At 37.9% G+C, this 25,508-nt stretch overlaps 1 pseudogene; it reads right to left on the bottom strand.

Moving 5' to 3' along the window:
* Window positions 1-436: 436 nt before the first annotated feature.
* Window positions 437-2,950, bottom strand: LOC117276735 (ATP synthase subunit alpha, mitochondrial-like; annotated as a pseudogene).
* Window positions 2,951-25,508: the final 22,558 nt, after the last annotated feature.

Here is a 25,508-nt window from a genome sequence, read left to right as displayed (position 1 = left end):
ATAGTATACTTTCCGTTGCGACTTCGTTAAAAACTTTGCCAGAAAAACCCAATTGGGAATAAAACTGGACGAAGAGAAAAAGAGTGCAGCATATACTTTCAGTACAGATAATGTTTATCAGCAATAGTATCTCTTGAGGTGTGCCACGTTCCAGTTGCTTGGCAACTTTTCTACATCTTGATTTTCTAACTCGTATGACCCTTTTCCGGTGACAGCTGAAACCCGGTAGAGGCCTTCCCGTGTTGGACCTAGTTTTCCCGCATTGAGCTCCCGGGTGTTCTGAGTTATTTTCCTTAAAACCAAGTCTCCTACTTTGAAATAACGGAGGTTGGCCCTTCGATTGTAATATCTCTCTATTCGCCGCTTTTGGGTTGCCTTCCTTATATGCGCCAAGTCCCTGCATTTATCGAGCAGCTCCATATTGACTAACATTGCTTTATTGTTCGCTTTTTTGTTTGCCCAAAAATACCTCAAGGTAGGTTCCCCTACTTCCATCAGGATCAGGGCTTCTACCTTGTAAACAAGAAAGAAAGGAGTCTCCCTCGTGCTCGATTTGGCCGTTGTTCGGTATGCCCATATTACACCCGGCAGCTCTTCGGGCCACACTATACGGAATGGCTCTCTCATATTGAGAAATTCTGTCTAGTGGCATTCGATCACAGAATCCATTGACAGCTGCATAAATGACTAGAATTTGTTTTTCAATTGGCAGTGGTGCATATTGTGGTTGTTTCGGTACTTCTGTCAGCCTTGTACCTCTATTGAGTAATGCCTAAGTCGCAGCATCAAGGTCTGAGCCAAATTGAGCAAGGGCAGCCACTTCGCGATATTGTGCCAATTCCAGTTTTGAACTACCGCAGACTTGTTTCATAGTTTTCAACTAAGCGGCAGACCCGACGCGACTGACAGATAAGCCGATGTTAATCGCAGGTCTAACTTCGCGATAAAAGAGCTGTGTTTCCAAACAGATTTGTCCATCAGTAATGGGGATCACATTGATGGGAATATAGACCGATACGTCTCCAGCTTGTGTTTCAATGACGGGTAAGGCGGTCAAGCTACCTGCGCCTGTCTGGTCCGATCGTTTAGCCGCTATTTCTAAGAGACGGGAATGTAAATAGAAAACATCTTACCTTTAGCTGCTTCCAATCTCTTTTTTAGATTTTGTATGATCACCTTGTTCATTGATTCTGCTTAGCCGTTTGCGCTCGGATGATAGGGTGATGATGCGATCCTCTTGATTTTCAAGTCTTCGAGGAACTTTGTAAGCTTTGCGCCTATAAATTGTGGCCCATTGTCGCAGGCTATCTCTTTTGGTATCCGAAATCTGCAAATTATGTTCTCTCACAAGAAATCTACCACCTCACGTTCGCCGATCTTCTGATAAAGACCTGCTTCAACCCATTTAGAAAAATAGTCAGTTAAAATCAAAACAAATATTACCTTACCGGGGGCTGGTGGCAGTGGTCCGATGATATCCATTCCCCACTTCATGAACGGCCATGGTGACAAAACTGAGTACAATGGTTCTCTCGATTGATGTACCAACGGTGCGTAGCGTTGACATTTATCACATTTTTAGACATAAGCTTTGGCGTCTTGTTCCATCCGGGACTAATAGTATCCTCCCCTAATCAATTTTAATACTAAGGAATATGCGCATGAGTGATTTTCGCATATCCCTTCGTGGACTTCTCACATAACATAATTAGCTTCGGAGGCTCCCAAATATCGGGCCAACGGGACTTGGAAAGATCTTATGTACAATTGACCCCCCTTGAAGTTGTATCAAGCTACTTTAGTGCGCAGTGCCTGAGATGCCTTAGGATATTCGTGCAATTTCCCGTGCTCGAGATAGTCAATAATCTCGTTTCTCCAGTGCCAAACCAAATTAGTTGCGTTTACCTCGTAATAGCTATCTGCGTCCAGTACCGAGTACATAAGCTGTACAACTGTACCGGAATCCGATCCTTTCATCTCCGTGGACGATCCGAGGTTAGCTAGTGCATCTGCTTCTACATTTTCTTCCCTTGGGATATGCATAATTGACCACTCCCGGAATCGAGCGAGCCGAGCTTGGACCTTCATTACGTATTGTTGCATGCATTACTCTTTGGCTTTGAAGATCCTGTAGACCTGATTTACCACCAACTGGGAGTCGCATTTGATTTCTATTACCTCGGAGTCCAGTCCCCGGGCCAATTCGAGCCCTACAATCAAAGCTTCATACACCGCTTCTTTGTTAGTTAGAAGGACAATTCTTATGGCCTGCCTTAGGGTTTCTCCCGAAGGCGTGGTTAATAATATGCCGAGCCTGGACCCTTTCACATTAGAAGCTCCGTCCGTGAATAGGGTCCAAACTCCTAATGTCGACTCCGACACCATTAATGCTTCTTAGGTAGCCAAAGACTTCAGACTTAATCGCAGTCCTAGGTTTATATTCTATGTTAAACTCACTCATTTTGACGGTCCACTAGGCCAGCCTACCCGAAAGTTCGGGTTTATGAAGAATATTCTGCAAGGGGAAAGTGGTCACCATAGCTATCGGGTGATATTATAAATAAGGCCTAAGCTTTCGAGCGGCGACTACGAGAGCTAGGGCCAATTTTTCTAGATGTGGGTAGCGAGTTTCTGTTCCCGTTAGAATTTTACTAACGTAATAGATAAGAGATTGCGTACCTTCATCCTCACGGACTAAAATGACACTTACTGCTACCTCCAAGACAGCTAAGTAGATCAGTAAGTGTTCGCCTTCCTTCGGTTTTGACAGTAACGGAGGACTTGACAAATACCTTTTTAGATCATTCAAAGCCTGCTGACATTCCGGCGGCCATTCAAAGTTATTCTTCTTTTTGAGGAGTGCAAAGAAATAATGGCACTTTTTCAAAAACCGGGAGATGAATCTGCTTAAAGCGGTCAATCTTCCTATTAGCCTTTGAACCTCTTTCATGCCACATAGCTGGTCCGGGATATCTCCGATGGCTTTAATTTTATCGGGATTAACGTCGATCCCCTTTGTGACACCAGGAATCCCAGGAACTTACCGGAGCTAACCCCGAATGTACATTTCTCGTGGTTAAGCTTCATATTATGCTTCTTTAAAATGTCAAAAGTTTCTTGCAAAATATTTAAGATGGTCACCTGCGTTCAAAGACTTAACAAGCATATCATCTATGTAAGCTTCCATGGTTTTCCCTATTTTCCTTTCGAACATTTTGTTCACGAGCGGTTGATAAGTGGCTCCGGCATTTTTTAGCCCGAAAGGCATCATATTGTAACAATATATGCCAAAGTTCGTTATAAACGAAGTCTTTTCTTGATCCTCCAGGTTCATCTTGATTTGGTTGTACCCGGAGTAAGCATCGAGGAAATTCATTAACTCGTGTCCGATCGTTGCATCAATTATTTGATCAATGTTTGGTAATGGGAAAAAGTCTTTTGGGCATGCCTTATTTAAATCCTTATAGTCTACGCACATGCAAAATTTATTATTCTTCTTTGGAACTACTACTATGTTAGCTAGCCATTCAGGATATTTTACCTCTCGGATTGAACCGATAACAAGCAAGCGAGTTACCTCTTCTTTGACAAATTTATTTCTGACCTCGACAATAGGACATTTTTTCTGTATTACCGGAGGGATGCTGGGGTCCAGGCTTAGCTTGTGCACGGCCACTTCTGGCGGGATACCTGCCATATCCGCATGCGACCACGCAAAACAATCGACATTAAATTTAAGAAATTTAATAAATCCAAACCTGAGCTCGAGGTGCAGTCCTGTCCCGAAGTGGAACTTCCTCCCCAAGATTTTTTTGAACAATGCGACTTGTTCAAGTTCTTCCATCATGGATTTTGTTGCGTCAGTTTCTTCTGGTACCTGAAAATATCTCGGTACCTGATAAGATTCCGACGACTCCTCCCCTTGGTTGATTTCGCAGGCTCGGGAGCAGGCGTCGGTTCCTGTAATTGATATACCGCGTGCTCTTTCCCTTTGCTACTGGAAATCAATATTGCATTTATCTCCCTTGTTGCCGGTTTGTAACCTCTTATTTGTTTAATTCCCTCGGGAGTTGGGAATTTTAGCAACTAATGATAAGTTGATGGCACAACCTTCATCTCGTGCAACCATGGTCTCCCCAGGATGATGTTGTAACCCATATCGCCGTCCACCACCTCGAAAAGGGTCGTCTTCATCACCACTTCGGCATTCATGGGCAGCGAGATCTCTCCTCGGGTTGTCACACTTGCTAGGTTGAACCCGGCGAGGAGTTTTGTGACCGGAATGATGCTTCTGTTGAGCTTGGCTTGCTCCAACACCCTCTATTGTATGATGTTGTCAGAATTTCCTGGGTCCACCAAAACACGTTTAATTTTAAAATCTAAGACATTCAAAGAAATTACCAATGCATCGTTGTGTGGTAACAACAATCCATCTGCGTCTTCCTCTTTGAAAGTAATATCGTCTTAGGTGACTTCCCGGAGTCTCTTGTTGTGGGTCACTGACACCTTCATCTTTTTTACCGCCGAGAATGTAACCCCGTTAATCTCATTCCCCCCGAAAATCATGTTAATCGTCAGGTGCTGGGAATCTTTTCCTACTTTTGAAGGTTTTGCATTATCACGATTGTGACCGTAGTTGGTTTTAGCCCGGTTACTTAAACATTCCATGAGATGGTCGTTCTTCAACAATGTCGCCACCTCCTCGCGCAAATGCCGACAGTCCCATGTCCGGTGACCGTTGCTCCCATGATATTCGCACCACAAATTAGGATCCCTTTGACTAGGATCAGATCTCATTGGTTTCGAGAACCGTGCCTCTTTGATATTCCTCATAACTGACACCAGCTCCACTGCGCTGACGTTAAATTTGTACTCGGAAAGCCTGAGATAGGAGGAATCTCGAGAACCCGATGTCTCCTTGTACTGCAATGACCTGTTGTTTCGGCCACTGTTAGTTCTCCTATCGGTGGAGAATCTATCCGCTAACCGAAAATCGCTGCCGCATCTTTCGGCTCGTTCATAGGGCAAACACCGACCCCTTGAAGGCCATCAATCTGTGTCAAAATCATCTTTCAATTTTTCTTTATTATTCTCCCTGTCCCGACCCTTGGCCGATGCCGGAAAGCCGAGCTGATCATCCTCAATCCTTATTTTTAACTCGTACCGGTTATGAACGTCTGCCCAAGTTGTGTCTTAAAACTTGAGCAAACTTTCTTTCAACTTCCGGGAAGTGTCGTAACTTCTCGGATTCAGACCTTTGGTGAATGCTTCAGCTGCCCGTTCGTCCGGTACGGTCGGTAGCAATATCCTTTTCCTTCTGAAATCTGGTCACAAACTCCTGTAACAACTCATATTCTCCTTATGCAATCCTGAATATGTCGACCTTTCGGGCCTGTACCTTTCTGGCCCCGGCATAGGCCTTGAAGAAAGAGTCTGCGAGCATCTCAAAGAAGTCTATGGAATGCTAGGGCAAAAGCGAATACCATGTCAGGGCTCCCTTCGTAAGGGTCTCTCCGAATTTCTTCAATAAGACTGACTCAATCTCGTGCGGAGCCAAATCGTTTCCCTTCACCGCCGTTGTATAGGTGGTGATATGATCCTGGGGATCTGAAGCCCGAGGACAATCTCTCAAATACACATGTTGATGTTGTTGACCCATTTTTCTTTTCTTTGCTGATTCCTCTCAATGAAATTTTCCATGTTGCACTAAGTTACTTACGGATGTATGCATGCGGTCCGGGAACACTTTGGGGTGAACACCCATCCGAACAAGTAGGGTCAATAGTTCAGCATTTAGGCCGTAACATTTAGCAACAAATAAATATTTAACCCAACAAGTGCTCTCCGAACCAAGCTAGATAGTCTCCTATCACTAGGCTCACCAACCAACCTGGACTTTTTTTTTATTATTCCTACCGGATATCAAAACAAACCATAAGGATTGTTTCCAGCCATGAGTTCCCCTATGACATAAGCGCTCTTGGGTGGGGTGGTCCATTCCATCAAATCTTTGAGAAGGGGCCCAATCTCGTATTTGATGGTCAGCGTGGCGATAGGCTTCGTTTCTACGACTGCCTTCCCAACCGTTGAAAGACTGAGCGAGAATGGTAAGGGGCACACAAACAAAGAATGTCGTTGTGCGGGGATGCGATTCGCCAAGCTGGGGCAAAGAAAGCCGTCCGACCCCTCTTTCTCTTTCCCTCTCGGGAAAGAAGATAAGAAAGGATTCATTTTTTTCTTTCATGTGAACGGCCCTATCTTGTATCGAAAGGTTTTTCGTGCTATACACCACGTTGAGAAAGACCAACCTCCTATGTACCGTACTCTTTTTGTACCTCGAAAGGGGGGTCCTCCTTATGATGCTACGGACGGCTGTCCGAAGTGGAAGGGGTAAACTCGGACTCGGATAGGATAGGATTGTGCGCGCCGGGCCCTTCGGGTCTCATATTTTGGCCGAGTTTACCGTACCTCCGTCCCCTATGTTAGGCGGCCGTAATATTTTGTTACGTTCTACCGCTGTTACGCCAGAATAAAAGGTTCCACACGAGCTCCCGTTCTGCGGCGTGGTGGCAGGACCGCTAGGGGAGTGGCTCCGGGTATAGATAGGGTTAAATCTGCAGGGGTCATGCAAATACATAGGCCCCTTCCCTTCTCTTTTGGATGAATGGGGTGGTTTAGAAGGCGCTTTCTGATCTACGGTCCCTCAGAGCGAAGGGTTAGGCAGGTAGTATGGGCCCTCTGACTTCCAGCTATATGCTGTGCGGCTCCCGCAAAGCGAATGAAGGGAAGCTCTTCGAGCTTCCGGGTGAGCTTACGCTTACTCTCAGCCTCTTTGATTGGTAGGCGGGCGGGATTTTTTCTAAATAGAAAATTGTAGATGTCTTCTTCTTTACTGAGGGAGTAGGTATGGCGCACACTTACTATTTCTATGAGTTCCCTTTGGCAGGTCAATTAGGCAAAGGATCAAATTCTCGCGATATCCGTACATAGTCCTGATTGGAAGACAGGCGCCATCCTATGAGGTGGATTCGTTCCCCCAAAGTGGATGATTGCTCCTCTTTGGCAATCTATCCTGGCGGAGCCCTTTTCGACAGTTTTAGAGAGGGGAAATCCTTTTCTAAACCGACCAGTATCCGCGCAGGTGCTTTTGACTTTGACCGAGTCTTTTTTAGTATGGACCTGGTGGAGTGCTTACATGAGGGTATACCTAGCACGGTTAACCGAAAATTGATGAAAGATTGGTCTGGAAGGATCCAAAACGTGATTAAGGCGTATGAGGCCTATACTGGTGAGGTATGCGGCTTAGGATCCGACACCATGATAAAATACTACCCTCATGATTAGACCATGTCCCTGAGATTTGATAAAAGAAAGGTGCATTAGCGGTTAATACATTGTAATTGGATAAGTTATTAGGAATATGACGGAACGAAAGACCAAAGAAAGAAAGAAGAATACACCAAAATGCAAGTGCTCCACCAAACACTGGTGGTTCTTTCTTGTTGTAAGTGAATGCAACGAAAAGACCCGTAAATAATGAATAATGAAACAATTCATATATTGACATTTCGTGCTCATTTCCAAATTTCTGCTTTGTTATTCCCATCATCCGGTAACCACAGGATGATCCACAAGAAAGGTGGTAGGATTCGAACCTATGGCCGGCCCGCCCCTGACCTGCTGGGTTGGGTGGCCGGGTTAGCACCCCTCATCGCCTCTGTACCCGAAATAGATGGTAACAACTCAAAGTGCCGGAACTACTCTAGTGGTGCAAGCGAAGGTTTCAGTCTTGTCGAGCAAAGCAACCACTAGTCGCCCTTAGTGCTCCAAAACACCCTTTCGCTTGCGTGAGCAACGGCCCCTAGCGCCTAGAGCAAGCGCCTTTAGTGTTCCCGACCGCCTGCCTTTCGGCCTTAGCGTTCCAAACAACCAGTAGTGTGACCGATCTATGTTCAAAACAACCGATGATGCTAGCGACGACTCATGGGGCCCCCTAGCGCCGGACAAAAAGGACTAGTGCTATAACGACTAGTGGTGTTACAAAACAACTACCCGACGAGTGGTAATAAGGACAACGTAAGTAGGTTTGACAGTAGCGTTAGGACGACTGGTTCTCGTAGTTGTATTGCCCTAACGCAACGACTCAAACAACTACGAGTGCTCCCAAGACGATGAGACTCTCGGGTGAGGTTCGGTTCGTCACATGAACTGAACGGTAATAGTCTATTACCCCTCTCACTTCGTTCGAGCTGAATTACATCCACCCTCTCCTTTTCGGAATCCATAACCACCAGTTGTAGCGGAGGAAGCAGCAGTCAGTCCTTTTTCCCGGGGTCCCGAAATAGATCTTTTCTTTCTCGGGCGCAGTAAAAGGAGATAGGGGGTTCTAGATAAATAGAGAAAGAAAGGAGGGCTATAACGCTGGCTAAACGATACCCGAATGGTGATAGACCCGCAACCCCCGCTACTTAACTAATGCTTAGGGAATCGACTACTTCGAAGACTAGAAAGCTAGCACAGAATATCTACTTTATAGAATACGGGGAATCGAAAACTATTGTATCTTTTCTAAAACGGCACTCTCCCTTGATTTCCACAATAATGTTTGCTTATGAAACCTTTTTTCACGTGGTTCTGGTCTCTTTTCGATTGCTTGACAAAGGGGAACAAAAAGAAAAGCCCTATACACCAAAAGTCAAAAGGGGAAATCCCTTGATCAGGTCTTGAATGAGACCGAAGGTAAGGAGACCCCCCCCCAAAAGGGCTTAAAAAAAGGACGAAGTAATTTCGTATATAAAGATATGGGTTTCCGGGTTTAGATCGAAATTACATCCCCGAAAACCTGGGCTGGAGTATTAGACTTGTTCTGCTTCGATAGAGGCACTGTAACCGTAAGTGGAATAACAATCATTCGGCCGATTGCTCTTACTCTTATCCTTCCTTCGCTGACACAGAAGAGAGAGAGCACTCCCCAAGCCAAGGATGAGTGCCAAAGAGAAGATGCGCAAGCTAGTCTATCAGAAGGAGAAAGCGAGGGAGTGAGATTTTAGGTTTCATTAGGGTAGACTGAAGACCAAGCCAATCTCGATTAAAAAAAGAAAACTTATTGCAACTACGAACGTGAACGGATGCTTTCTCATTAGACTATTTTAACCGATTGTTTATGTCGACCCTACGCTATGATTCTTCTTCTCTTATGAAATTTCTAGTTAGATGAACACTGCTCTGCTGCATGACGGAGTGATCTTTCCCTCTTATGAAAGCCGATATCTCACTTTCAAAAGAGAGTCTCGACGTGGCGGTGTAGACCTAGCTCCATAGCTGGGCTAGTCACTGGCTAGAGGGCGACCGACCTACCGGACCGAAGGCAGCTGAGAATGTTATGTAAAAAGGACCAAGGAGGATCCTATCCTAAAGGTTATAGTAAATCCCTTCTCTTCCTCAAGCTAGTACCAAAAAGCCTATTCCGAAAGCCGTCTTTCAATGCCTGTGCCCCAAAAGAGGGCTAGGTTCAAGGGTACGCACCTAGTAGCTGCGAGCCTAAGATCAAAGGCAGTTCCAAAAAGGAGTTCCCTATTTCCAGCTTGATAAAGTAAAGTCTCAGTACCAGTTGTAAGGTTAGGAAAGCCAGGTATGATGAAATCCTCTTTTCGAATAGGAATTGATTCGATCTTATTATTCGAATATGAAGATTCAACTGAATATACTATTTTTAAAGAAGGAATCGCCATCACCAGTGGAAGTTGAACCTGGCGATCTCTTCCTCCTGAAGTATGGAAAAAGGAAGAAAAAACAGTCAACCACAGGGAAGGAAGGAGGTATAGCTCAACTTTTTCTGTGATAATGTCGTAGCGTAGGACTCCAGGAATTTTGGAAGCTGAACATGCTCAAAAGATGCCTAAAGCTTTTAGCTTTGATCATTCGACGCCGAGTGAAATGGTTCCTCGCTAAATAAAATCAAAGTTCCACTACAACCAAGGAAAGAGATAGATCACATCCCCCATCATACTTTGGCACATATGGAATTTTGAACCACTTCGAGATCAACTCTGATGCCGTGCTCGGTTTGAGCGGCAGCTGGGTGTACTTTTTTGAATCCGATCCTTTCAGTACTAGTGGTGCGCCCGGAATTCGATCCATTCGGGCATTTATTTCCCTCATAAACCGCATGAGTTCGGTTTTAAAAGGATCGTTTTCATTGTTATTGATGGGACCACTATCGTTCCCCCTGGTCCCATCGAAACCGACCTCACCCCTCAGGGTGTTGTTGTCGACCCTCTACGTTGTTTGATTTGCGGGAACACCGAGAGAAACTGGACCTCGTCCATTCGCGTTGTTAGAAGCACCTGACAACGCCTGCTTTAGCTCCGTCATGACATGATCCTATCGTGTGAGATGGCCTATAATGGCCTCTTGTTGCTCCTTTAAGATCCTTACTGTTTCGATGACGTGCTCATCTTCAGCATCATCAGGAGTCGCCTCTCGAACATGCCGCGGATACCGTCCGTAGTGGACCGACGTGGCCTCGTTCTCCTTGTTGTAGGTATTACTGATGGAATCTTCGTGCTGAGGCTGATTTCCTTGGGCCTCGATTGTGTGTGTTGTTGACACCATTATCTGCCATTTTTAATATTTTTTGCTAAGAACAAATAATCAAACAAGTTAGTAATAGAAGCAAGGATCAATTCAATTAAACGACTGTCTATGCCCCACAGTGGGTGCCAAACTGTTTACCCGTAAAACGGTACAGTTAAATTTATACGTGATTTATAGATAAGTGAATCGATTTGATCCAAAAATAATAGATGAATTAGACAAAAATGTAAGACTTGACCTTAAAATTGAAATAAAACAGCAGATATCTTAGTCCCGGGCGCTAAGCTTCCAAAGGCAGTAAGGATAAATAAGCAGAAAAGTAAAATGTTATTGAGCTTTTGATAGAATATAGCGTATGCTTGTCAAAAAATTCGTCTGTTTACAATGATGGTAGAACTCACTATTTATAGTTACACCTAGGGAACAAGGTCCTAGGATCAAGCCCCTCTTAAATGATAATTATGAGTGCCATTGAAGAATGTGTCATGGTGGGCAGTGAATGTCATATTCTCTGTAACGGATCATGCACTTATTGCTATAGAATATTCTTCATTAAATGCTACCGGATGACAAGCATTTATTTTGCCTTTATGAACATTATTCTTTCCGATGACAAGCGAGATCATTGCCTTCAGGTTCGATTGTCTTCTGTATTCGGCTCCACGTGTCGCTTTCTCATGCGATCATTAAATATGAACATATTTTACCCCGTAAAAAATATTTGTCACCATTTAACCTATCAAACTTTATAAATTAAGATCTTTCAAATTCATACTCCGTCGTTATTCAAATACATATTTGCCAAAATTAATAAGTTTAAATGAGGATTAAAGGCACATTTAGACTTCACTTTCCGTTCATCCTTTACGTTTTTTCATATTACCCCAAAGTTTATGCTACAGACATAACGACTACTAGTTGTGTATTTACGTCAATATTTGCAACAAGAACGTGTCACATGGGTGTCACAAATGAGTATACTTATAAGCATAATAAGTAATTATATCGAGAAATGACTAAAATAATGTAAGATAGAAGAAATAGAGAAATCTCAGACCGTTCTCATTTTTTGGTACAAAATGACACTTAAAAACATATCAACTAAGAGTCACATGATCATTCCCCGCAACCTCCTCAAATGTTTTGTTCTTTGATATCCCCCTTCACCGACATAATGCTTGGGAACTAATGTACCAAAACTTAAAAAATACTTGATCAAATGCAATTACGGTTTAACTTTTGAAGTGTTAAATGCCTTTTAATGCATTCAACTAAACGCTAAATCAGGAAAATGTCGAGTCTATCTAATGTTCTATCTTTATTTTTTTCTCTTTTTCCTTTTTGTGCTCAAATCTTTTAAGTAGCTTGGTAACTAAGGAAAAAAGTTAATCCATAGATTGCTCACTATTCTAGCACTAATCTATACTTGAAGGAAGATTTTTGAGGGGTCGTAGTAGCAAATTACCAAAAAAGAAAATTATGTAATATGACAAAGAGATTTGTTTTTACGAGATTCAACTGAGCAGCGATGATATAATGAGAGAATAATAATATTAAATATGTTAGGGCCGATGTAAAATATTGTTTCCCCTTATTTTGACTTTGATCAATAATAGTACCACTAAAGAGAATCTTTCATTAAAATGCATAAGTTTTGTGAGTTGTGCGATGGTCCTTAGTTTTCGGATATCCGGAGGTGTGAAAAGAGCAGCTGTGAGAAGCGGGAAAAAAATCATCAAAACAAGATGATTGTTGGCGGAGGTTGGATTCTAGAGGAGCTACTTCATTAGGATTGGGAATAGTTGTGATTCTTTCTGAATAACTTGGATCCTCTCGTCGAGAGTCACGATTACTTAAAGTATTACCAAAGCTCTTATCACAAAGCAAACATGATCCTCCAATTTTACCAGACTGCTTTTGCTAAGAAAGTAATGAATTATTTGCTCTTAATAGTGGTTCAAGTCGCTGAACAGAAATTAACAAATCCAAAGGTAAATCTGCTTTCAACAGGGAAAAAAGTTAGTGTTCAAAGTACTAGACAGGTAGGAAGTAGTAGTGTAGTTGGAATTTAATGTCAAGAAGATGATGAAATGTGTTGGTATATTATTCTCTTTAAAAGCATTGAATTGTGTCGCAACAAATTTTCCTGCGATAAAATGACTCCTTGTACCTTAGATATTATGGCAAATTATATTGCTCCCATGGGTACAATAAAACGACCCACACAAGTTTGTCTTCGATATTTCTCTTTTTTCTTTTAATTGAAAAATAAAGATATTATCAACAATACCTTTCATCCCTGTGAACCACCCTATCTATCTATGAAACATTGTGTTTTTTTCGAATAAATGTTTCAAAGATTATTTTAAGATGTTTGAATAAAAAAATTGCAACATGAGATATCTTGATTTCATTATGTCTAAGATTTAATAAGAAATTAAAATTTACTCCTTCTTTGTCCCCGATTGGATTTCTAATCTTTATATTTGCCGATTTTCCAAATCTTTATCTATTTTTCTACAATAATACGTATCACTTCATTTTATTTTCATTTTGCTGACCCTCTATCGTTCTAAGCAATATTCAGATTCTTCAAAAAGTCAACTTCATTTCAAATTTGGATAACTTTCGTTTGAGAATATATTAAACCTCCCTTTTTTATATAATAGTCAGGTTAAACATACCAAATGAATTAAAATACCTAAGCCGTGACAGGAGAGCAATATACACTAAATTAAGACATAGAAGAAGTAGAACAACGTCCGAATTATGTTATGGAGATTTAAAATCTAGAGAATATTAGTGTGTACGGGTAAAATCGGGGATAAAGCTATCCACGATTTTTCGATGAAGAAACAGGGGACGACGGGGTTCATCGCAGGCTCGGGTACAGCAGAGGGATCCCCAGATCAGAGCCTGGGGAGAATGACACATCGAGATTCAGACATGGCCGAATACGAAAGGAATCGAGCTCGAGCAAAACGAAGAATCGAGGCTAAAGGAAAGATGGTTAGAAAGGACAAACGAAAGGCTGAAATATCCGCCCTCAATCGGATATTACGGCACAAATCTCACACGATATCAGCTGCGTATCATGATCTACTAGAAGAGAAAGATTTTTACCTTATTTAGACTTGTACTAGGATTGAAACTCTCCTACAATATATATATATAAAGGGGAGAACCTGTTCATTTTTCACTCACTATTGGCACGCATATCAAAGCAATAAAGTTTATTTTTGTCTTTCTAGTTATTGTTCAAAGTGTTCTTTAGTTGCAACTGAGCCCGTATCGAGGGGTAGAACGAAGCCAGTTTCAGTGTTCAACTTAAAGTCAGGCTTAATTGTTCCATTACGTTTGGTTTGATCGTTTTATCTCTCTTTAATTTAATTATTTGAGGTTCTTAGATCATTTGTATTAAATTAAATCATGTATCCTTTAAACCGCGTACAAATTAAATTTTTACTCAGTTCAAGGGTAAACGGTTAGCTTAGACGAATTTGTACCTTTTTTTTTCGAAAATGCCATGAATAACATGTTTAAGTCTCCAAGCCTCCTACTAGGCTGTAAAGAATAATTTAATTTGTTAATGGTAATATTTTACGATTGTTACGAAAACCAAGTATGTCAAATACATTGAGCATATTTCTAAACGGTCAACGTATACGGTCAACGTATAAGACTTCAATTCAGCTATCGACCGGTATTACTTGGTATAATATTGAATTTTTGCGTGTGTGCAGACGTTACTCCTACCTAGTGTGATACTATGAGACTGAACAATTGTTTTGGATAGATCATCAACTCATAAACATTTTCAAAGAAAAAATATATAATCACCTTTACGCCGAAAGGAAAGAAATTTATTTTCCCTATCAAAATATATAATTATTTGTGGGTGGAAGAATCAAAGGTTGATCTGTCTTGTGACTTCTATACTTACCAGCAAGACTTTGCTACTCGAGACAAATCAAATTGTTGCAGAATGTCTTCAACGACCAGGAGAAGTTCATTCTCTTTTTCGTCATTTATTTTAATTTAATTTGTTGGGTCAAGATTCTAGGCCATTTGAAACTTCCTAGAATGAAAGATGGAGTTTGTTGTCCTAACATTATTTATTAACAGAAACAGAAATTCAACCTTTCATTCTCATACTATATACCTTTTCTTTCTTGTTAAGTTGTTGGGTTCAATAAATAAAAAGTCCTCCCACTTGTGATTTAGGAATACAAATTCCTCGTACTTGTAATTTAGGTATGAAATAATGCTTTCTTCTTCGGTGAAAAAGATACGCACTAAAATATGTGTTCACCGTCACCGACAAATCGCACCAAAGCGATAATCCGAATTAAACAGAAAAAAAAACCCGACTATGGTTTAGTTTGATGTTGGAAAAACAAACCGACCAAAATTGGTTTAGTTTGGTTTTATATAAAAAAAAAGTCAAACCGAACCAAGCCAACCCGACATTACATGTATAAAAGTTTTAAATATATTTAATACATAAAAATATTTATTGTTGTGTAGTTTATGAATATTTCTTAAATATTTTCATAATTTATCTTTTAACATATTATTTTAAATTCGGACTTATAATTCTTGAATGCTACAATAAGTTTTATAGTCAATATTAATACTAATAAAAGACATTCAATTAAATTGTACTAGGAATGACAATAGTTTTGGATATCTATTTTTTTTTAGTTTTTTCATGGTTTAGATAAAATGTACAACTTAATTTTTTTTAGTGTTATTCAGGTAAAAGTACTATTTGTTAGTCGTAATTATTTTAGCAACTTAGTAATTTTAGATTATGTTTATTTTTATTATGGTATATTAATTATATTTATTTTATGTAATTTTATTATCTTTATTGTCGAATATTTTAGTACAATGCCATAGATCATCTCATATTTTATGTTATTTTATTGAAAAACACCTTATATAGTTATGTTTTACTATGATCAAAAAAAATATTTGGAGCACAAATTCTATATTTTGTGCTATGAAAACTTTATGAAAAAAAAAACCGAAGTACACAATACCCGAAAAATCGAGGTTAAAAAATCCTACTTTTATTGATTTGGTTTGGTCTTTAGTTTAATAACCCAACATAATTTTTTTGGTTTGGTAATTGAAAAATTCGAACTAACCCGACTTATGTATACCCCTAGTCACAGCTATTAAGAGTAGATAAAGGAGACGGCCTGTGTTAATGGACGAAGATTAGACAGAAATTCTGGCCCAGAATCCACCTCTCGTACGGCCCACAAATCTGCATAACAGGCCAATATAGGCCTAGCTGGGGCTAAAGTTCAAAAATAGCCAATTTTTTAGATTTGTAATTGAAAATGAGAAAATCCCACTTTATACCTATTAAGCCCAAACTATTTACCCTTTAATACCCATGCCCAAACTATTTACTTTTCCTACCCATGCGGCCCAGACTATTTATGCAGCCCACCCATTAGCGGATTCCCATACCCGGCCCAAGCTATTTCACCCAGCAGCCCACACAATTAGCGGATTTTCATACCCATCGTCATTTATGCCTCATTTAATTTGTGTTCCCTTTAACGCTACAGAGTTAGTTTCAAACCTCCATAGCCAAATCATGAAAAACCATATTTCACCCCAGTGTGTAGTGATTTGAGTTTTGAATTTTTTTCTTCAGATTTCGTTCTATCTCTTCGTCTAATAGTAATTTCTTGGCGAAATATTTGGATGTGAAAGTACATTTTAGTGAAAGTAGGTTTTTAAAATCATAGAATTTTTGTGTTTCTTTATACTTTTGTGAATCAATGTCTGCGGGTTATTTTTTTCACTATGGGTCGGAAGCATTGTGCGTAGATGGTGGCGTCATGCACAACATCATTCTTCAACCCAAGTAGCTGCTGAATCAGTTTCCTCAGCCATTTTCGGTCCTAGTTTTTCATTATTTTCTGATTCTTCGTCTGTGTTTAGTCCTAACCCTAGCAGTAGTCGTGTTGAAAACACAACTAAAAATGTAGAACTATAGGGTGAAAAAGGCAACAATATTGATGCTTCGTCAGTCGATGGAACTCCTTACCAGTCATTACCCGAAATAAATTCCAAACCAGTCATAGCAGGTGTTGCGGTGAATGATAAGGAAAAAGCTAAAGTTGATGAGGATTCTGAGTTATGGGGAAGCCGACGTGAATCCGTGCCTGACACGGAGACTCAACCAGTCGATGTTGATTGTAGCGATGGTTCTCAAGTAAGGAAGAAAAATATTGATGTGGCACCCAAGAAGGTAATTTTCTTAAAATTAGTATATGTGCTTTTGAACATATAGTACATTGTTATTTTTTGATTTTCTGGTATATTTTTGTATTATATTATAGTTATAGTCAGTTGTGTGAACTGGGAACGACCCTGTACAACTGTATACCATGTTGGTATAGCTATATAATATATTGGTATCATATGTTTGTTGGAACGACCTTATTCAACTATATACCATATTGGTATAGCTATATACTATATTGGTATCATACCTTTCTGATTGTATTAACTTCTTTTAATTGGTACACTATCTATTTTTTCTTTAATAATAGTAGTATAGTACAATATCTTAAAATACTTTATTATATTAATATGTGGTACACTATTTTATTATTTTTCTCTTTATGCATGTGTGTTAGGTAATAGTAGAATAGTCATATATAGTTGGCGGGAGTTAACCAGTAGAACTGTATAACTTGTTGGTATAATTATATGTAATATTGGTATCATATGGTAGTTGTAATATTTTTTGGTTCTTTTAGCTGCATTTTTAAGTGAATTCTATTTCTAAAATTATTTATATGATCATGTTTTGCATTGTTGAGATTTCCTTGTGCCTATGGACATATAGTGTGTGCTATGTAATAGTTTTTATAGTTATAGGCAGTTGTTGGAATAACCCCGTACAACTATATACCCTGTTAGTATAGCTATACACTATATTGATATATTGGTGTCATATGCTTTTGGATCCTTTTTTGGTTGTATTGGCTGCATTTAATTGGTACACTATTTATTTTTTCTTTAATAATAGTAGTATCGTACAATATCTTGAAAATACTTTATAACTACATACCTTTTTTGTTTTTCTCTTTATGCATGTCTGTTATGTAATAGTAGTATAGTAATTTATAGTTGTCGGGAATTAGCTAGTAGAACTGTATACCCTGTTGGTATATTTATATGTCATATTGGTATCATATGGTAGTTGTAATATTTTTGGTTATTTTAGTTGCATTTTAAGTGAATTCTATTTCTGAAATTATTTATATGAACATGTTTCCTTGTGCCTATGGACATAGATTATAAACCAAAGGTAGAATGGGATACCAATTGCAATGTCATTCGTCTGTTGAAAGAGAATTTAACAAAGAAGCAACTTCGGATGTTTAAGAAAATATGCTTTGAATATTTTTTTGATCTGCCACCAGTTATTGTGCATATTCGGGTTATGCACCATTTACTTATTAGAGAAGTACATCATGAGGTGAAAAATGAGATGCGATTTGTAGTGAGTGATTCTAGTTTGTGCTTTGGTTTGGGTGGATTTGCAGTCGTTACTAGGCTGAAATGTAAGGGTAATATAAGTATAGAGAGTGTACTAGAGAATAGGTTGATTTCAAAATATTTTGAGACTACATCTGTGACATTGGCCCAACTAGTAGACTGTTTTATGAAGAAGAAATGGGAGACAGATGATGATACGTTGAAGATAGCAGTTCTTTATTTTGAAAACAGTTTCTTACTTTCTCTGCTCAAACCAAAGGTTATTTCACGGTCTTACATTGACTTGGTGGAGTGGAGTGCGGTGATTTTAATAATTATCCCTGGGGTATCGATGTTTATAGCGCTACAATCGACTCGTATTCTAACAAGTTTCAATATAAGCATTCTCTTTATAGACTCAGTGGCTTTCCGTTGGCTTTACAGATTTGGTTGTATGAATATTGCCCAAGTTTGGATGGTCACTTTGCTGATCATATTGGAAACAAACTTTCACGAATTCTGAATTGGATAGTCAAAGGTCAAATACAGAATGAGCGAGTTGCTTTGCGAAAGTTTAGCTTGCAACGCGAGCAGGTAATTTTCTCATACTTTTATTGCATCTTTTAATATTTTGGTACAATAGTTTAGTCACAGGTAGTTGTAGCAATATACCAGAGCAATGATATACTCTGTTGGTATACGTGTATACCATGTTGGTATACATGTATACCATGTTGGTATCATATGGTTATAGGAATCTTTTATCTTTCCATGTTTTGTTATTATTTCTATTTCTAACTAGTGTCATTAATAATTGCAGCTAAAGAACATCACCCCAACTGATGCTGAGAAGCAACTATTTGATATGCGTGGTCTAAACTTTGAAATTAAAGTTTATCGCATTGACTGTCAGCCTGATAGCTTTCAGGTTTTTGGCACTCAATTGTTAAAGACACAAAGTATACATCAAAGTACTGGAGGTGATTCCGAACCTACCAATGTTGAGGTAATGAAGGAGTTACAAGATTTGAAACTTTTTGTAGAGACCAAGTTTGAGTAGGTACTTGCAGCTATTGGTAGGCAATCAATGAAACCAGAAGGAAATTCAGTGGTATTGTTCTTTTATATAATATAATGTTATAGTATATTGTTCAAAGATGCAATATATGCTTATAGGATACTATTCCATTCTTTACTTTTAGTGCACATAGTATTCTTTTAATATACATAATAATAAAATTATTATTTTCTCATTTCCAGCATAAGCAACATGATAATGATCCGTACTTTGGTGAGACGCACAATGATTATGACCAGTTGGAAAGGGACGACAGTGGGAATGATCTTATAGTTATTGGAGATAGGACGCCCAAAGCGCCTTCTAGTATGTAAATCACAGATTTGGTTTTTTTTTTTTTTTTTTTTGAAAATAGTACTCTTGATTATACTTTTATATGTTTAGTGTCTGGTTTTGGTGGGGTTGGTCGAGAGGGTGGTTCCAGTGATGTCAATGTGAAGAACGTCATAGCAAGGCATGGCGTAGTTACTGATGATTTGTGTTCTAGTAAAATGTTGTATATGTAATTTTATTTTTTATTTTTATTTTTTTAAGTTTATGTATTTGTGCGTTCACTAACCTGTTTAAATTTTTTCAGCCCCCTTTGTAAATAAGCATGATCTTGGCTTGGATTCTGACTTTGAACTGTCTGCATCTGCAATTGCTCAAATCACTACCATTACACAATAGACAAAATATAAGCAACCATCTCATGATGATAAAAAGTCTGGACCTGCTCCATTGCCATCAGGAATCGCTGCATAGACACGACTAGATATTGATGTTACTACAAAATACTCCTCCACAAGGTACGATTGTTGGTGTTACTAAATCTGAATTTGGTATGTAAATGAGAGATTTTTGATAGTTTTTTTAATTTAAATAGTGTTGTTGATAATGCTTTTATGTGTTCAGCACCTCGGGCTGATGGTGTTGGTCAAGCGGATGTAGGTGGCAGAAATATGAATTTGCCTTCTAGTAACGTCTTCCTTAGATAACTTTTCATTAAAATTTCTTAACTTTGTATATTTGTTGATTCACTAGCATTTTTTAATTTAAGCGCCTTGTCGACACGATGGTGATCTTGACTTGGATTCTGATTGTGAATATACTGATTCTCAACTTGATCTAATTGCTGCCATTACACAAGGAGGGAGACGTAATGTAAATCAATCTAAAAATGAACTGACAACACGTGATGTAAATAAATCTAACTTGATCAGTCGGTATCAAGAACTGTTGTCCAGAAACAAATAGATGTTGAAACAACTCCTGCAGTTTTCACACGGAGAAGGCGCCCTGCAGCTAGGGGTATACAAAGAAAACTAATAAACCACATCAAACCGATAATCCGAGTCAAACCGAAACCAAACCAACCCGATAGTGCATTTATATAATTTTTAAAAATATTTTATACATATAAATATTATTGTAATGTAATTTATAAATATTTCTTAAACTTTTTTACAGTTTTATCTTTTAACATATTATTTCAAGTTTAGACTTAATATTCTTGAATGGTAAATAAATTTTATAGCCCATAAATGTAGTAACTTAAACAAAGTTCAAATCAATATTAATGCTAACGAAAGAAATTCAATTTAATACTAGGAATGACGATAGTGTTGGATAATTATTTTAGTTTTACATTGGTTTACAATGAAAATGCATAACTTAGTTTATCTTTTTCATTAGTGCTTAGTTATGTAATTAAGATTAGTACTTATTAGCTATACTTATTTTAGCATGACCTATATGGTATTTTTAGATTATGTTAATTTTTATTATGGCTTATTAATTAGCAATATTTATTTTATGTAATTTTATTATTTTATCTTTATTATTGAATATTTTAGTATAATGTTATGACTTATATCATATTGTTGTGTTAGTTTCTTGGAAAACACATTATATAGTTGTATTTTACATGGACTTAAGAAATATTTGGAGCACAAGTTACATATTTTATGCTATGAAGACTTTACCGGAAAAAACCCGAAAACATCTGAAAAACCCGAAAAAAATCGAGATTAAAAAACCCGACTTTGTTGGTTTGGTTTGGTTTATAAATTTAAAAACCCGACACCATTGGTTTTGTTTGATAATTGAAAAATACGAACCAACCTATGTACACCCCTACCTGTAGTTGTAAAACAGTCGCCGTATAGGAATGACTGGCAATCTGGTGTTAGTGTAGTTGGGGGATCCTCGAAGGTTATCAAAGGAATATTTTCATTTATAAATGACATTTCAGTGGCTGTTGATTATAAGCTTATGACTGCATTCTCAAACTTTGTTGAAGCAGACATGCAATTGGGAGAGTGCGTATTCGTTTCCATGTACTTTTATTTTCGTGTTTTATTAATTTTTGTTGATGTATTTCTTATCCAAATCTTCTTTTATACGAAATAGGGAAGTGTATTTACTTCGTGATGGAAAGTTGGACCCTTGTTTTGACTTTGAAGTTGAATAGATTGGCGATAAGACATTTTTCCACACATTAAACTATTCTGAAAGGCCACTGTCTAGTTCGGTATGTGTATGCCTTTTTATTTTTGTTTTTGTATTTGTTCATGCATATTGTTAGCGTTAGTCATGTTTTCTTCCTCTCTTTTTTGCAGCACTTGAATATTATATTCTACTATCTTAGGAAGATGGCGAAATATGGAATTAATATGCCAATCAAAGTCAAAACTACAAATACTCTTTTTAATAATATCATTCAAAGGGTCTACATAGAATTTGTAAAAGGTGAGAAACTGAGGAGCGCAAAACCCACACTTAAATTGTGCTCGCTAGTCAAAGATAGTATAGTATAAAATCATATCCACAGGGATTAGAGTTAAACAATATTATCGTAGTTTGTAGCTAGATTGCTATTCAAGATGATCAATAATTTAGATTTATGTGGTTAATACTAAAATTAATTAAGAACCTAGATCTAATTGACTAATGACAATCGAAGCAAGGCCTAAGCAAATGAAGATATCAATGGGAGAAAATAAAATTTTGATAGGATAAGTACAAGATAATTGTCTGGGATTTAACTCTAGATAATTCACTTCTAATGTTCAAGTGAGTCTCTCGAATTCACTTAATTATCAGTACAATTGTTTAGTAGAAACTCCTCTCTCGATTAAGTCTCAACCTCTCAATATGAACCAATTTAAGCACTGTGAAGATATGCAAGAATTCGTAGTAGATCGGTCTTTGGGAAAACCTCTTTCGATTATTCTCCTAACTAAGTTTTATCAATGATTCAACTAGCCTTTTTCGATTACTAGAATAATCTATGAACTCAACCAATAATATAATGCAAAGATATCACAAGTTATGCCTCTTTCGATTACAAGAACAAGTGAATATAGATGCAATAATTAAATCTTCCAAAAATGATTTAAATACATAAAAATAGAGTTATAATCCACAAACAATCATCACTACACCAAATCCATCAAAACCCAAAAGGATCTACTCCATAGACATGGAGAAGTTCTTCACAAATGTAACTAAAGTATAGAAAAACATAAATTCAATTCAAACCCTAATATTAAATGAGGAATGAATGATGAAATCCTTGTGCTTGTGTTTTTCTAACTCCTCCTTAGTCTCTTTGGCCTCCTTAGGTCGAAAATCTGTCAAAAGTCCCAAAAATAATATTTTTCCGTGTATTTAAGCCATCCCTCAATAATTATCGGACGAAATTATCCTTTTAGCGGAATTGGAAAGTCACTCAAACATTTTTGGGCTACCGTGCCACGCCATGCGACGCACTTGTGAGGAATTACAGAACAATTCCAAAAAAAATTTTTGGCCATATTTTTACTGTCGCGCCGCGCCTCGCGGCGCCCCATGTGGCGCAACTGTGGACAAAAGTAGAGGACTGTTCGTTTTGGCCTAAAGAAAAGTGTGACATCACGTTATTGTGCCCTTTTTTATTTGTTTGAATTGCTCAAAAGTTTAGCATGTTGGCAAACACAAAGTATCTTGACAACTTTTAATTTGCAAGTCATTATTACCTCCACTCATGTTTTCTATTTTTATTTCTTTTACATTTTAAATACATACTCAATCCTCGGCCCTGGACTCGATCCCGACTTAATTGCTTGGGATTCTACTCAGATTTCAAAGCTCAAAATAGCTCGAATTAGCTCCACAACATCTAAATAACTCGGAATCACTCCTACAAAGCATAAAACACACAATAAGTACAAAAACACTACTAATTAAAGCTCAACATAAGTAAAGTGTAGTAAATTAAAGTAAATAAGCAACTAAAATACGGAATTATAGCATACCATCAACAAGATCATTTGATTGATAGATCAGACGATATCATGGAGTATATGAAAGGATTTAGGATGTATTGTAGCACTCCATGGCACCAGGTTGATCATGTCCCCTTTCCAATTAATTTGGCAGAAAAGTAGCATTGGATATTGGGTGTGTATCATTCCATAAGAGATGTTTTTATGTATATGACTCTCTACGTAGTCGAAAGCACATAAAAGCTATTCAAAAGGTGGCAGAGGCATCTGTTTCTAGTTAACATTGAATTTTATAACCAAAGAAGTGACATTGTAGTAGAAAATGGTCTGCACATGGGAAAGGACTTGACTGATCCATTTGAGATTGAACTGATTACAAATCTACCAACACAACAAAATTCATAAGAATAGTTACCTTTTTACTTTGTTTTCCTCATTCATATTAACATTTTTCACTACTAATTGATTTTTATATTCTATTCATTTGTTTTATTTGAGAGATTGTGGAGTATATGTTGCATGCTTTGTTGAGTACATTATTGAAGGTCTTCTAATACTTATTGCCAATTTTGATATGGATGGACTTCGAGCTAGGTTTCGTATACTGTTGTGGCACTATGAGAGCAACAAGCAGTTGCATGGTGAATCAAGTAAATCTGAGGCTCCAGTAGTAACAAAAAAGACTTGTGGAAAGAAGCGCAAGAATTAGTATAGGCCTCTTTTTGCTTTTAGTTAATCGTAGCATGAAAATTTTGCAGGATTTTAATAGTTTTTAGTGAAGTATGGTATTTTGCATTATTTGATTGTAAACACGCCATCTTTTAAGAGTCTATTCTAGGAATACAATTGTAATAGTACAATATGTTGCTATAACTATTTTAATGTTGGAATCTATCTTCAATTTGTTTTATTAAACTTTTCTTAGGCTTCTTCAATAAAGTTGTTGGTTTATTAGCAGTGCCTTTAGGAGACAAAATTTTCCCAGCACTTGAAGTCAAGCCATTAGTGCAGAACAGGGTTGTTACAGCAACACTGTTAGTTCCTACTCCTACTACCATTTGTAGTAGGAGGAGCACTGTTAGTTCATTGTAATACATCAACATAAGTTATTTTTGGAGGTGTATTTTTAAGGGAGTTACGACATTCAAAAAGAGGAACTATGTGGCTATTTGGTTGAAGAACATGGCGACTATTGATTTGAATGAGAGGAAATATTTTTAGAAAGCGAATTGGTTTTGAATTTGTATTGAGAGCAATTTTTAGTTGTAGTTAAATCTAAGAAATTATGTGCAGATTTTGCATTGCTGCAGCAGTTGTATTCTGCAAAGATTTTGGTTTAGGTATATTAGTGCAGTAGAACTATATATCAATCAGGTATACAGATATACCATTTGGGTATCATGTTGTATTTGAGTACCTTTTTTCCTGCAACAACTAGATATAAATACTGACATGAGTTGCAAAGTGTGCCAATTTTGTTGAGGAAGTATGTACAAATATTGCATTTTTTTGGTTCACCACTTGTATTTCTGCACATATTTTGGTTTAGCCATATTAGTACAATATAACTATATACCAATAAGGTATACAATATACCGTTCGGGTATCATACTGTATTTGAGTACCTTTTTGTTATACTTCAATATTGATATGAGTTGCAAAGTGTGCCCATTTTGTTGAGGAAGTATGTACAGATGTTGAATTTTTTTGGTGGACCAATTCATAAATAATTAAGTAAGAGTGTAAGATAATTCATAAAAAAAATTCAACGCTTAAAGCCTTTTATTTTATTAATAGAACTTTCAAATTTCACATACAAATATAATTTTTTTGAAGAATATCTAATCTGCGCAACCACCTTCTAGGAAGGGTTCTGTTTGAACTAGGCCTCTTAGTAGCCAATTATAAATTATCATACTAATATTTGTCAGCTCCTATATAGTCTCGTTGTAACTTATCTATAATTTCTCTCGGACATTTTTCTGCAATTGGCAATGTTTATTGATGTTCCATGAATTCCATGTCGTCATCGCTCCCAGTGCTATATAGTCGTTTATGGCCGTTGGGAACGGCTA

Source organism: Nicotiana tomentosiformis, chromosome 4 (assembly GCF_000390325.3).
Source record: "Nicotiana tomentosiformis chromosome 4, ASM39032v3, whole genome shotgun sequence".
Lineage (NCBI taxonomy): Eukaryota > Viridiplantae > Streptophyta > Magnoliopsida > Solanales > Solanaceae > Nicotiana > Nicotiana tomentosiformis.
Note: the sequence above shows the minus strand (reverse complement) of the source record. Positions and strands in the feature narration are given on the sequence as shown.